This window comes from Nycticebus coucang, chromosome X (genome assembly GCF_027406575.1).
Source record: "Nycticebus coucang isolate mNycCou1 chromosome X, mNycCou1.pri, whole genome shotgun sequence".
Taxonomy (NCBI): domain Eukaryota; kingdom Metazoa; phylum Chordata; class Mammalia; order Primates; family Lorisidae; genus Nycticebus; species Nycticebus coucang.
In genome coordinates, this window is record NC_069804.1 from 113875298 (window position 1) to 113889265 (window position 13968).

Sequence of the window (13968 nt, forward strand, 5' to 3'; positions counted from 1 at the left end):
TCTACCCAGGTTGACCGCTTGAGACTTTGTCTCAAAACCAACAAAGAAAATGGATAAAAATGAATAAATAAATATATATAAAGTTGTTTTCATATCTAGGTTATTTCTAGCATTTCCACGTGAATTTTGGAATGAATGTCTTAATATCTTGTAAAATGTGTTTGGTAGGATTCTTACTGAGTTTGAGTTTACATTGAATCTATAGATCGTACTGGGAAGAATTGAATTCTTAACCCTAGGTCAGGCGTGGTGGCTCACACCTGTCATCCTAGCACTGTGGGAGGCCAGGGTGGGTTGATAGCCTGAGCTCAGGACTTCCATACCAGCCTGAGCGAGAGCGAGACCCTGTCTCTACTAAAAATAGAACAACTAGCTGGTCGTGGTGAGTGCCTGTGCTCCTAGCTACTTGGGAGGCTGTGGCAAGAGAATCACTTGAGCCCAAGAGTTTGAGGTTACCGTGAGCTATGACCCACAACATTGAATCCCAGGACAACTGAGTGGAGACTCTGTCTCAAAAAAATAAATGAATAAATAAATAAATTAAAGAAGGGGGAGTGGCAGAGGGTAAGGTGAGTTCCTAGCTAATGCAGACAATGTAGGAGTATGTGGCTCATTTCCTGGTGAAAGGACTCAACTACAATTCAGACATTACCTTACAAACCAGAAAAAAAATGTAACCTTAATCACATCTATCCCTGTATTATTCCAAACTTTGAAAAAATATTAAATTATGCAATGCATAATAATGGGAGTAATAAAGTAATAAAGAATAATAATAATAAAATAATAAAGAAAAATGCACAATGGGAACAATAAGGATAAAAATATCTACAGCTAGAGCAGTGGTCACAGAATATTTTTATGCATTCAATACCTACATCAATAAAAAGAAACATAAATCAATTAGACATTCGATTCAAAATGCCAGATAAAGGACCACAAAGTAAACTAAAGGAATGCAATAAATGAATAAAGAATGAATAAAGTTTAAATAGAAATGAGTGAGTTAAAAAGGAAAAGTTAAGAAGAATTTATACAGAAAGTGAAAGGAAGGTTTATTTCAGGGGGATATCAATACCATAAAATGTCAGTGGGTAAATAATTTAGGGAAACTGAGAAAAAGACAAACAAAATTTAACATAGCCAAAGTGATAATTTTGAACACAAAGGAAACTTTAAGTCTCTAAAGTGAAAAATTTACAGAATTCTATTCAAATCCATTTGAAAGTAGCCAAAATGGACAAATTTCTAAAAAAAACACAGCTTACCCAGAGTGATCCCAAAAGATACAAAACGTCTTAACAGACAGGTGAAATAATCCCTCATAAAAAAGCACCAGTCCCAGATCTTTCTAGAGGAGATTTATAGGAAACCTTTAAAGGTACGCTAAAGATCCATACTCCTTAAACTATTCCAAGGACACAGGAAATACATAAAACAATGAACCAAGTATATAATTCATTCTAAAATGTGGCAAGAAATGCAACAGAAGCAAAAATACAGAGAAATCACAAAAAAATTCTTAAATGAAAACTAGAAAAAAACAATTAAAGAGGTCATAAAGTATAGATCATAGCATTATGAAGCTTTTCCATTTATCAAAAGGTCTTTCGATATCAGGAAACCTATGAATATACTGTGTTAATAGAGGAAATAAGACAATAATTATATGATCATTTCTATATGCAGTATGAACGTTCTACAAAACAAAAGATCCATTTTGTAAACAAGTAAATGAGATGGTTAATAAAAAGTTGTGGGACCTTTTCTGCAATAAATGAGATGTGATAGAGTTAAAGAGAAATTAAATCAGAGCATTTATATTTGAAATCACAATGAGACACTTTGAAAAACTGCTTGGCAGTATCATCCACTCAGCTGAACATACATATACCCTAAGTCAGAAATGCTGCTCCTTGGTACATGCTCAAAAGAAAAATTAATGTCCATACAAAAAAAAATATATATATATATATGAATGTTCATAGTGTTAGGTGGTGCCCTGCACCAGAGCATGGCCAGGCTCATGCAGAGCCGGCCCATGCTTCGGGGAAGAGGCAGCCTGTAAAGGCAGCACCGTGACCAGCCTTGGAGGCAGGAATCACAGTCAGGGAGAGCAGGAGCTCCAGCACCTGCCTCAGCTGAGGGCAACATGGCATGTCCTGCTCCCCCCACCCCAACCCACCCACCACTGTTGTGCCAGAGAATTGCGAACTTCAACCCCCATGTTTTCTTCAGGAAGGTTCCTGACGAAGAAGCCTGAGTACTGAAATGTTTGTTCTGTAATCTCTGCCTGTCACTTACCCAAAGGTGGGAGGCAAGAGTGAATCCTGCCAGGGGAAAAGGGGGACCCACTTAGTAGGTTAGTTAACCTATAGAAAGTGTGTGCTCAGACTTCAGGGTGTCTTCTCCACTCCTGTAGAGGAAATCATCTCTGCCTCTCAAACAGTGAAGCCTAGAACACAGAATAATGTCATTTCCATCTGGAAATAGAATTCATCATGGAAATTCAGAAAGTCATTTTAACAGTCAAGTTGTCAGTGCACAGAAACTATGAGGATTATTACCTTTTAAAATGATTCATACAATTGTGTTTTAACACTTATTTATTTATTTATTGAGACAGAGCCTCAAGGTGTCACCCTGGGTAGAGTCCTGTGGCATCACAGCTCACAGCAACCTCCAACTCCTGGGCTCAAACCATTCTCCTGCCTCTGCCTCCCAAGTAGCTGGAACTGTAGGCGCCTGCCACAATGCCTGGCTATTTTTTGGTTGTAGCTGCCATTGTTGTTTGGTGGGGTGGGGTGTGTTGGATTCGAACCCACCAGCTCGGGTGTATGTGGGGGGTGCCTTAGCCGCTTGAGCCACAGGTGCCGAGCCTGTTTTAACACTTATTACCATTTTGCTTTTCTTAAACAAATACCATCCAAGACATGGAACAAAGGCCACTGAAGGACAGTTTCGACCAAAAGACATAGGGCCCTGCCTGCCATCAACCACCATGGACTGACATGATTCAACACATGTCTTTTTCTGAAGTGTATTGGTTAGGAGTGCAGGTTCTAGAGACTACAAATGACTCACCATTAAATTGGGATTATACAGTATATACTGTAGAAGACAAAATGTTTTTAAACAAATATTGATTTGTTTTGGATTTATCAGCATAAATGAATGGAATCTCATAATTTAAAAAATTATATTGCAGAGACATTAGAACCCCTGTGGTTTGGTCTGACTGATGATTTTGAAAACAAAATTATCTATGCCTCAGTTGCCTCTTCTGTAAAATTGTGGAAAAAGTCCTCCTAACTTCATGGATTTTTGCTTTGAGAATTAATAAGTGAGTCACTACAAAAGTTTTGAGACAGATTGTGTTATGTTCTGTTATTTCATTTCCAATGAACACAGTTCATGGTGTCATTTCTGATTGACCCATGCAAATTTCAGGTTGGTTGGCTCATCAGTGTTGCTATGAGGGCTTCATTTGCTTCCATCCACACTGATTTTATTTTAGGTTTCCTGAGTTCTGTGTATCTCAAAGCATTTGTAATGACCTACATTACATGAAAACCCTTATAACAGGGCTAAGAACACATGCAAAGATCAATATTGTGAACTGTTGTATAAATACTTCCAAGGTGAGATTTTTACAATTTTCATAGTTTTATATTTTGTATCTGTTTTTAATGAAGCTTAACCATCTAATAGCTGAATCCTATTAATCAACCTATGATTGTTAAAATTACTAATTTTCACTACATTCACTGTTGGATGACCTAACTGCAGAATGTCTCAGAAACACTTGGAACAGCTGATCTGAGAAAAACATTTTTCCACCTGGCCGACAAACAGCTAAGGGGTCATCTTTAATTCTGTCTTACCCCACACCCTACACATACAGACACTGCAGGTGCCACCCACCCTACCTCAAAGCACAGCCTGTCCATACCTCCCTCTGCACATGGCTGTAGCCCTGGGCCCATCCACCCGAGTCCCTCCCCTGGACTTCTGCGATATTCTCCTTATGGTTATCCTCACGTACTATCTTATCTCTCTCCAGTCCATTTTCCACACACTGGCCAGAGACACCTTCTGACAGTAGGCACCAGATCGTGTCACTTCCATACTTTCACCTTTCACGCTCCAAGTAAAATTCAACTCCTTAAAAGACCCAAACCATGCCATTCCTGTCTGCACTTTGAAACTCACCTCCCATCTGCCTTCACATTGTCTGGCAGGTTCTAGTCACTCTAGGTTGTCCTCGGCTCCTGGATCAATTGGTATCCACTCACAGCACAGAGATACTGATAAAATCTTCTTGTCCTTCAGGACACAGCTCAAACTGTAGTACCCAGCAAAAGGACCCCTAAAGGCCCCTAAATGTCTCAGCCTGAGTCCCTGCACGTCTCAACCACCCCCCTTGGGTTAATTCTGAGAACAGGTTTCAGAACAAGGAAGTTCCCTGAGTTCACAAAAAGTCCTAGCCGCAGGTAAAACAATGGTAGAACTTACCCAAAGCCCCTAGAAATGGCTAAACAATGGTGGAAAGCTTACTGAAGCAAAATTTTCCAAGCCAAGTTTGTCCCCATGCCAGCTGCCACGATGTAACCTCCTGAGCCAACCAGCCCCCCTCACTGTAACCCCAACCTGAGGTTCTCCCATGAGCTAACTAACCGGCCATGTTCTGCTTCTGTGCTTGCCAGCTTCCCTGGCAACACAGCACAAAAATGGTATATAAGTCAACCTGTTCCACTTCGGGGTCGTTTGACCTTTGGGGCAGCAACCCACCTACACAGATGTAATAAATGACCACGGTCCCCTGCACAGGTGTAATAAATCACCATCTCATTTATACCTGAAGTGGGGTCCGAGTTTTTCTTCCAGATGGCAAATGAGCACAACAAAACCTAACTTCCAGAGAGATTCATAGACAGCCCTGTCTGTGATAATCCCTATTCCTGCCGCATTCTACTATGCATACTTATTTTCTTCAAAGCACAAAGTCTCATGTAACATTGCCCAGTTTATTGATTATTTTACTCTTTGATACCAGTTTTGACATTTATTTTTATCTTTTTTAGAGACAGAGTCTTACTTTGTTGCCCTTAGTAGAGTGCCTTGGCACCACAGCTCACAGCAACCTCTAGCTCTTGCACTTAGGCGATTCTCTTGCCTCAGCCTCCCGAGTAGCTGGGACTACAGGCACCTGTCACAAGGCCCAGCTATTTTTTGGTGCAGTTTGGCAAGGCTGGGTTCAAACCCGCCACCTTCTGTATATGGCGCTGGCACCCTACTAACTGAGCCACAGGTGCTGCCCCAAATTTTACCATTTTAGAATAACTCCAGGGTCCCTGCCTGCCTTATTTTCTATGCTGTTATCCCAGTGCCCAATTCAGCCCACTCACGTATACATCATTGAATCAAAATTTCTTAGTTACCTATTTGACAGACCAGAGAAAACACATATTTAATGTTATCAGGGGCAACAGACAATGAAATTAGACACCAAAGGATTTAATATTTTAATGAACCTTGTTGCAAATCCACAGCAGGGCTTCTCAAATCTGGTTGAGTACCAGAACCAACTGGAGAAATAACTCACAATGTAGACAAATTCCAACCTACTTCCCTGGTGTAGATTCAGATTTATGGTGGATCCACATATCTGCTGTTTTAAAAAGCAACCCCTGAAGATGTTAAGGAAGTTTTCCACGGACCACACTTGGAAAAATCGTGACCTCAACAGCTTATATTACAATACCATTAATTTAATGGTGACAATACAAGGTTCTGAGCCACCCTGAGTGTCTCTGTTAACGTAATTACTCTAAAGTGTACTGGTCTTTGTCTCCCACCTAAATCCTCAGATTGTTTCTCCATGTGGGATCACACTTAAACTCCAGAGTATTCCTCGTAGTTGGGAAAAGTGGGTATTATTAGCCTCTTGTAAGGACCACCTTGGTTGAAGAGTAGTAACTTACCTAAAGTACCCTGAGAAGGGCCCGGCCTAACAGATTCAATATTTCACTTGGTATTTCTTCAACAGCTCCTGTTTCCGAGGCACTGAGTAAATACCCTTCTCTGATGTCACACCAGAAGGAAGAGGAGGAGGATAAGGAAGTGCAAAGAATAGAGAGGATATTAGGCTGTTTTGTGTTGCTATAAAGGAAATACCTGTAGGTGGGTAATTTATAAAGAATTTGGCTCTCAGTTCTACAGGTTGTACAAGAAGCAAAGTGCCATTATCTGCTTCCAGTGAGTACTTCAGGGAGCTTCTAATCAAGTCATAAGGCAGAGAAGAATCAGGCATGTCACATGGCTGGAGAGGGAGCAAGAGAGAAGAGGGGTACAAGGGGTACAAGGATGACACCAAATCATTCATGAGGGATCCACCCCAATGATGCAAACACATCCCACTGCCCCCCCCAACACTAGATATCCAATTTCAACATAACCATTGGAGGAGACATATATCCGAACCATATCAGAGGCAAGTACTATAAAAGAATGGGAAGCACATGTAGTGCAGGACATAGAGTGATGTTATCTTGCCTGTCTCCTCTCAGTTAACAGGAAGCTGTGCAATGATGCTTCTCCTCTCTTCCAGCTCCATCACACAATTCCCTCCTCCCCCACACAACAGTGACAGTGACACTCACATGTAATGGAAATGTGGACTTATCTCTGTTTGCTGTCACATTTCCAAGTATTCTCTCTGGAAGCCATGCTTTTATGTTAATGTCACAGGAATCACAATGATGGAATGAAGGAAGCAAAGATGGAATGGAGAACTAACATTTATTTGTTGAGGGCCTAGAAAATGCCACATGCTGTATGTGGTAGGTTTTTATTTTTAGGTTTTCTTTCAAATCCTCCAAGCCATACTCTTGGGGGTGGGCATCATTACTTTCTTTCTAAGAAGGGAAGATCATCAGGCTGAATAGGACTTAATTAAACTGAAAAGCTTTTGTTCAGCCAAAGAAACAACCAGAGCAAACAGACAGCCTTCAAAATGGGAAAATATATTTACCTGTCAGGAATCAGACAAAAACTTGAGAACGAGGATCTATAGAGAACTCAAATTAATCAACAGGAACAAAAAAAAAAAATCCAACAATCCCATACATATATCACTGGGCAAGAGAGATGAACAGACCTCTAAAGAAGACAGACAAATGGCTAACAAATGAAAGAAAAAATGTTCATCGTCCTTAATCATCAGAGAAATGCAAATCAAAACTACTCTGAGATTTGCTGCAGAGCCGGAGGAGGAGGGGAGAGGCCTGGAGGACACCAACATGAACAAGTTGAAATCATTGCAGAAGGATAGTTCATCAGTTTATGATCTTCACACAATCTAGTGAAAAAACAGCAGTAAGTTGTCTGTCTCAAAATGACTAGAAGTTAGATGTTGCAACAGATAATTTTTTCCAAAATCCTGAACTTTATATACGAGAGAGTGTAAAAAGATCATTGGACAGGGAGAAGTTAGAACAACTATACAATAGATACAGAGATCCTCGAGATGAAAATAAAATTGGAATTGATGGTATACAACAATTCTGTGATGACCTGGCACTCAATCCTGCCAGCATTAGTGTGTTGATCATTGTATGGAAGTTCAGAGCAGCAACAGAGTGTGAGTTCTCCAAGCAGGAGTTCATGGAAGGCATGACAGTATTAGGATGTGACAGCATAGAAAAACTAAAGGCCCAGATACCCAAGATGGAACAAGAATTGAAAGAACCAGGACGATTTAAGGATTTTTACCAGTTTACTTTTAATTTTGCAAAGAATCCAGGACAAAAAGGGTTAGATCTAGAAATGGCCATTGCCTACTGGAACGTAGTGCTTAATGAAAGATTTAAATTCTTAGACTTATGGAATAATTTTTTGTTGGAACATCATAAACGATCAATACCAAAAGATACTTGGAACCTTCTTTTAGACTCCAGTACAATGATTGCAGATGACACATCTAATTATGATGAAGAAGGAGCATTGCCTGTTCTTATGGATGACTTTGTGGAATTTGCGTGTCGTCAAATTGCTGAGACAAAAAGTATGACAGTGTAGCACCAAAGGAAACTTCTAGAATGTACATAGTCTATACAATAAATACAACGGAAAATTGCACAGTTTCTGCTGGCTGGACTGAACTGAAGATCAATCCTCACAATTCAGACTGAGGGTTGAGGCAAAACTATCGGGATACATCTTGGACCATATTGTATTTCATTTTTCTAATGGTGATTTGGGCTTGTCTCCTAGTCTGGGCTGCTTAAAACATTTATAATTCCAACATTGTGGATTTCATCATATATTTGTGGACCACCCTAGTTTATGGTGATTATCTTGAGGTTTCCATTCTTGCATAAAGCACGATGCTGAGTTCATCAGAAAACTGTTGGCATGAGAATAAAACATATGAACATTACAAACAATTTATAAAAACTTCTTAAATACATGCTTTGGGCTAGTTGCAAAGACTATGCTGATATTACTTCCAATGAGAGTGATATATTTAAGTGTACAGGATCTGGATTGGTGTTTTGGTTTGGGGGGATTTTTATTTGTCCTGACAAATGACATGTTAAGTAGAGTATCTGATGAAAAAATGTCAAAATAACCAATGTGAAAAATTTTTAGGATAACTTGGTGCCTACCTAAAAAATGTGTTTCAGACTCTAAATTTCAAAAAGTTTCTACAGACCTAATCTGGACTTACCCATGTTTATATGTAGTTGTCCTACAGGGAGCTTTTATTTAGAAAATGTCTGCATAATTTTAGATTCCACTCCTGACTACATTATGCTCACTACACAACTGGATTTAATTATAGTTTTTAAATGCTTTTATGCCTGTTGAATAAGTTAAACTATTTAATTTGTTTCAAATGTTTTGATTACTACACAACACAATATTCTAAATTTAGGCATGAGGTTTTATTTTTTGTTTTGCTTATACTTGTTTTTTCTTTTTTGATCATTGTAGTATGGAACATAATGAAATTCTCTTCATTTATAAGAAGATAGTAGGAATTAAATTTTGAAAATGGTTGTGATGAGCCATGAAGTTTAATCTTAATAATATAGGTACTGTTCTTTCAGACAAGTAGTCCATTTTCGATGACTTCTTATTTTGTTGAAATTTTGTTAACTGATAATCACTGTGGTTGCCAAATATTTACTTCAGGAACAAAGATTTTCGAACAACCATACACTTCATGCTAAATACCAATCTGGGTTCTGTTTTTGTAAATTATTTAGTTTCTTTACTGTTTTTGTTTTACTCAAATTAGCTCCATTTTCTCATCAAAGCAGAATGCAATCATATATATATATATATATATATTTTTTCATTACAAGACCCATGAACTGCTTTCATGCTGAAAAAGCTCATTTCACTGCTCACTTACTGACATGTGAAGAAAGGTTTCTTGCTTTCTTAAAGATTTCCGTAAAGCAGGTCAAAAATGTCATACTTCATATGTTGGATGGCTGTGGACAGTAATGGGAATATATTTTGCTGGTATATCCAGGTACCCTCTAAGGTCTGGGGTTGGTATTAACAAAGAAATGTACTTCAAAATAGCAGTACATTTTATGAAGATGTGGAAATGATTTTACAAAACAATGACAAATTAAAACTGCTTTTTATTTACATGATTTTGAAATTGACTAGAAAGCTTTTCACATAAATATTATATTAATATTCCAATCATAAATTTAAAAATGCAATTCTACCAAAAGAAAAAAATTTCTATTCAGGCTACTAGAATTGGTTATTAAAAGGAAAAAAAAAAGAATCTTGCTGCTTTCGGCATTTCCTGATTTTATTTTTGTAAATCTAAAGAGGAACTTCAATTATGAAAAAAATTTTAAAAAGCGAGAGAGAGATATACATATATATGTACTGTTTTGTTTCCTGTTCAGAAGATTTTGAGTTACAGTGTTGTTTTCAGATTGATTAATTCAAGTATGCTGTGTTTTGAAATGATATCTCATTAGCTATTTTTTCCCCAATATAAATGGTTTTCTGTAAAAGTCTGATATTGGTTTGTGGCCTAGTGCCTTGGGTTTTACAGATTTTTTTTTCTTTTAAATGCAAAAGTTTCTCAACAGAATAGTGTTTCTCATCAGTTTGGTACTAAACATTTATAATTACTGTGTACTTATAAACAAAAATACATACAGCTTTGACTATAATTATGTAGCATAAAAGTTAAGGTCGTTCACTGTGATGGCATCATAGAATTAAAACTTTTACTAGGGCTGAAAAGAGAAGACTGATTAAATGTGGCGTGATTGTTCTGAAGGTAAATGTCTGGTTACAAGGAATATTAGTACTAAAAAATTCTTACACATATGGCACTGTGTGTGTGTGTGTGAGAGAGAGAAAGTTTGTGATAGAGATTGACAGAGAGACACCCAGCTTGAATTGCTTTAATTCATAAGTGTTTCAGTCTTCATTCTGGTAAATTACCCATATTGATTCTGTTTTAAACTGAACCACAGGTACAGTTTCATTTTTGCCAAGTGTCAAAACAGGTACACATTTTAAAATGCAATGCTTTTTAAATAGTAAAATGTATAACATTAGAAGTGCCCACATATAAAAATACTTGAAATCAAGATTAGTGAATATCATCTGCATATCTCTGTAAGTTCAATTGTGTTTCTTACAATTCCTGTCATATCACAACAGAGGCAATAAAAGCTCCAGTGAAATTGCCATGATTAAAAAAAAAAGTACTCTGCGATATCACCTAACCCCAGTGAAAATGGACCACATCACAAAGTCTCAAAACTGCATATGCTGGCATGGATGTGGAGAGAAGGAAACATGGTTACACTGTTGGTGGAAACTAATACAAATTAGTATTAGTTGCAAACTAATACAATCTTTTGGAAGAAAGTATGGAGAATCCTCAAAGAACTCAAATAAGACCTCCCATTTGATCCTGCAATCCCATTACTAGACATCTACCCAGAAGAAAAAAATATCCTTTTATCATAAGGACATGTGCACCAGACTGTTTATGGCAGCTCAATTTACAATTGCCAAAATGTGGAAATGGCCTGAATGCCCACCAACCCAGGAATGGATTAACAAGTTGTGGTACATGTATACCATGAAATACTATTTAGCCACTAAAACAGATGGAGACTTTCCATCTTTTATATTAACCCGGATGGAGGTGGAACACATTTTACTTAGTAAAGCATCACAAGACAGGACAACCAAGAATCCAATGTACTCTATTCTAATATGAAGGCAGTAGATGAGCTAATACAATGGGGGTATAGGGGAATGAGCAAGTGGGGAGACAGGAGGAGGGAAGGGGATTGGGGGTCACAGTGTACTGCACACCACTTGTGGCTGGAACACAATTATAAGGGGGACTTTATCTAACAAATACAATCAGTATAACCTAATTCTTTGTACCCTCAATGAATCCCAAACAATAAAAAGCCTTAAAAAATATATAATATAATTTTTTTCCAGGTACCTTTAATGAAACATCTAGTACTTTCCCCCTAAGAGCCTGTAGGGAAGCACTGATTCTTCATTTCATACCTCTTACACATACCTGGTTACTGTGTAGTCACACTTTTTATAATTGTGTATTTCTATATTTGCCACCTCCTCAAAACACCTCAAGAGCAGGAGCTTTTCACCTCTTTAATCCCAAGAACATACAGTGCTAAACAAACACATAAAAAAATGTAAAGTTCTATGATCCTAGCCCTTATCTTTTCTTATACATAAAATAATGGCTGATAGGATTAACAACTATATTTCTGTAATCTATAACTAGATGTGCCCATGAATCCAAGCTTTGACAAGATTTTACACTCATGTAGCTTTTGAGCATGTTTGATATAACTTCTGAGCACATACAGAACTGCCACCACCTATATATAAACTGTGGGCTGAAATGCTTTGGAGCAGTCTAACACAGACTCTGAAAGGCTCTCCTGGGTTTCAGATGTCAGTAAGACTGAATAAAACTAACTTTCATTCTTTATAAGCTTGACTTTTTTCCCTTAGTTTATATTGCTAATATGCACTAGGCCTGGAACAGTACTGACATGATGCAGAGTATAATCTCATTATCCCTCACAATAAACATTCCTGCCAACTTCAGCAATATACACATTCATACATACCTACATACGTGCTCCATTGCACACACATCTCACTTTCCAAGATCATAGGAATTTATATAGGTGGAATGCTGGGTATCAAGAAGAAATACATCACCATTCAATAGATTCAATTCTGATGTCAAATATGAAGTTGAAATCTACTTAAACTATTTCAGTAATGGATTTTTCTAGAGCTTATCTGCGGAGTTGTCTCTAGAACATTTTACTCCCTCATTTCACTACATTGCCAATAACACCATTTTACCATAAAGACACTTGCACCCAAATGTTTACAGCAGCACAATTCCCAATTGCAAAGATATGGAAACAACCCAAGTGCCCTTGAATACATGAATGGATTAATAAATTGTGGCATATATATACCATGGAATATTATTCAGCCATAAAAAGATGGAGATTTAGTGTCTTCTGTAACAACCCAGATGCAATTGGAGACCACTCTTCTCAGTGAAGAACTACAAGGATGGAAAACAAACACCACATGTACTCACTACTAAATTGGACTGCGTTTATCAACGTCTATGTTCATATGGAAACAGAAATCAATGAAATTCAAGTGGGGGAGGGATGAAAGGGGATGGGTAAATTCCCACCCAATGGGTACATTGCTCATGTATATTATACTTTCTGGGTGAAGGACACACTATAACTCTGAATTTAACCATATAAGAGCAAACTATGTCACCAAAATGTAGGTGCGCCCATAATAATCTGAAAAATAAAATAGAATGTCCATGTAAATATTAAAAAAAGGAATGCATAATAAAATTATCAACAAAAAATATAAAAGCTGACAAGAAAACATAGGCAAGTACAAGTTAAGCATCAATTACCTTTTTCCTCCTTTGATAAGTAGCCTAAAATTTCAACCTCAAAGATTCCTCACCAGCCAATGTTAAACATTTGGCTGCTGACAGCCCAATGAAAATAAAAGGCACGAAAACTATAATGAACAATACTATCATTTATAATTTCAACAAGAATTGTGAAATAATAAGGAATAGTCTGTCCATACATGTGAAAAACTTGGTCATTAGAAATTAAAGATATAAGTAAATAGACACAGTGGCTTCATGAGTTGGAAGATAGTATTGTTAAGATGTCTGTTATCCTTAATGTAAACTATAGATTTACTGCAGCCTCAAGAAAAATCCTAACATACATTTTGGTAAAGAAATTGACATGCTTGCTTATTATAAAATTCATGTAAAAATACAAAGGACCTAAACTATGAAAATAGCTTTGAAAAATAACAAAGTTGGAAGATAAACACTACCTGAGTTCAGGCTGGACACAGTGGGCTCACACCTGTAATCCTAACATTTTGGGATGCAAAGATGGGTGGATTGATTGAGGTCACGAGTTCAAGACTAGCCTGAGAAAGAGTGAGACCCCCATCTCTACTAAAAATACAAAAAATTAGCCAGGTATTCTTGTGGGTGTCTATGTTCCAAGCTACTTGGGAGGCTGAGGCAGGAGCAAGACTTGAACCCAGGAGTTTGGAGTTGCTATGAACTAGGCTGACACCATGGCACTCTAGCTTGGGCAACAGAGTGAGACTGTGTCTTGGAAAAAAATAAAAACAAAACAAAATAAAAAACACTATTTCTTATTCTATACACCACCTGTAATCCAGTGTACTACAGATATCACATTAGAAACGTAGATAAATATAACAGAATGATGAATCCAGAAATAGGCCCACACCTATACAGACAACTGATATTTAGATTAAACACAAAGGTAATTCATTAGGAAAAGATAGGCTTTTCAACAAATTTGGCTGGGAGAA

At 37.5% G+C, this 13968-nt stretch overlaps 1 pseudogene; it reads left to right on the forward strand.

Moving 5' to 3' along the window:
* The first annotated feature begins 7292 nt into the window (after positions 1-7292).
* Positions 7293-8079, forward strand: LOC128577724 (DCN1-like protein 1; annotated as a pseudogene).
* Positions 8080-13968: the final 5889 nt, after the last annotated feature.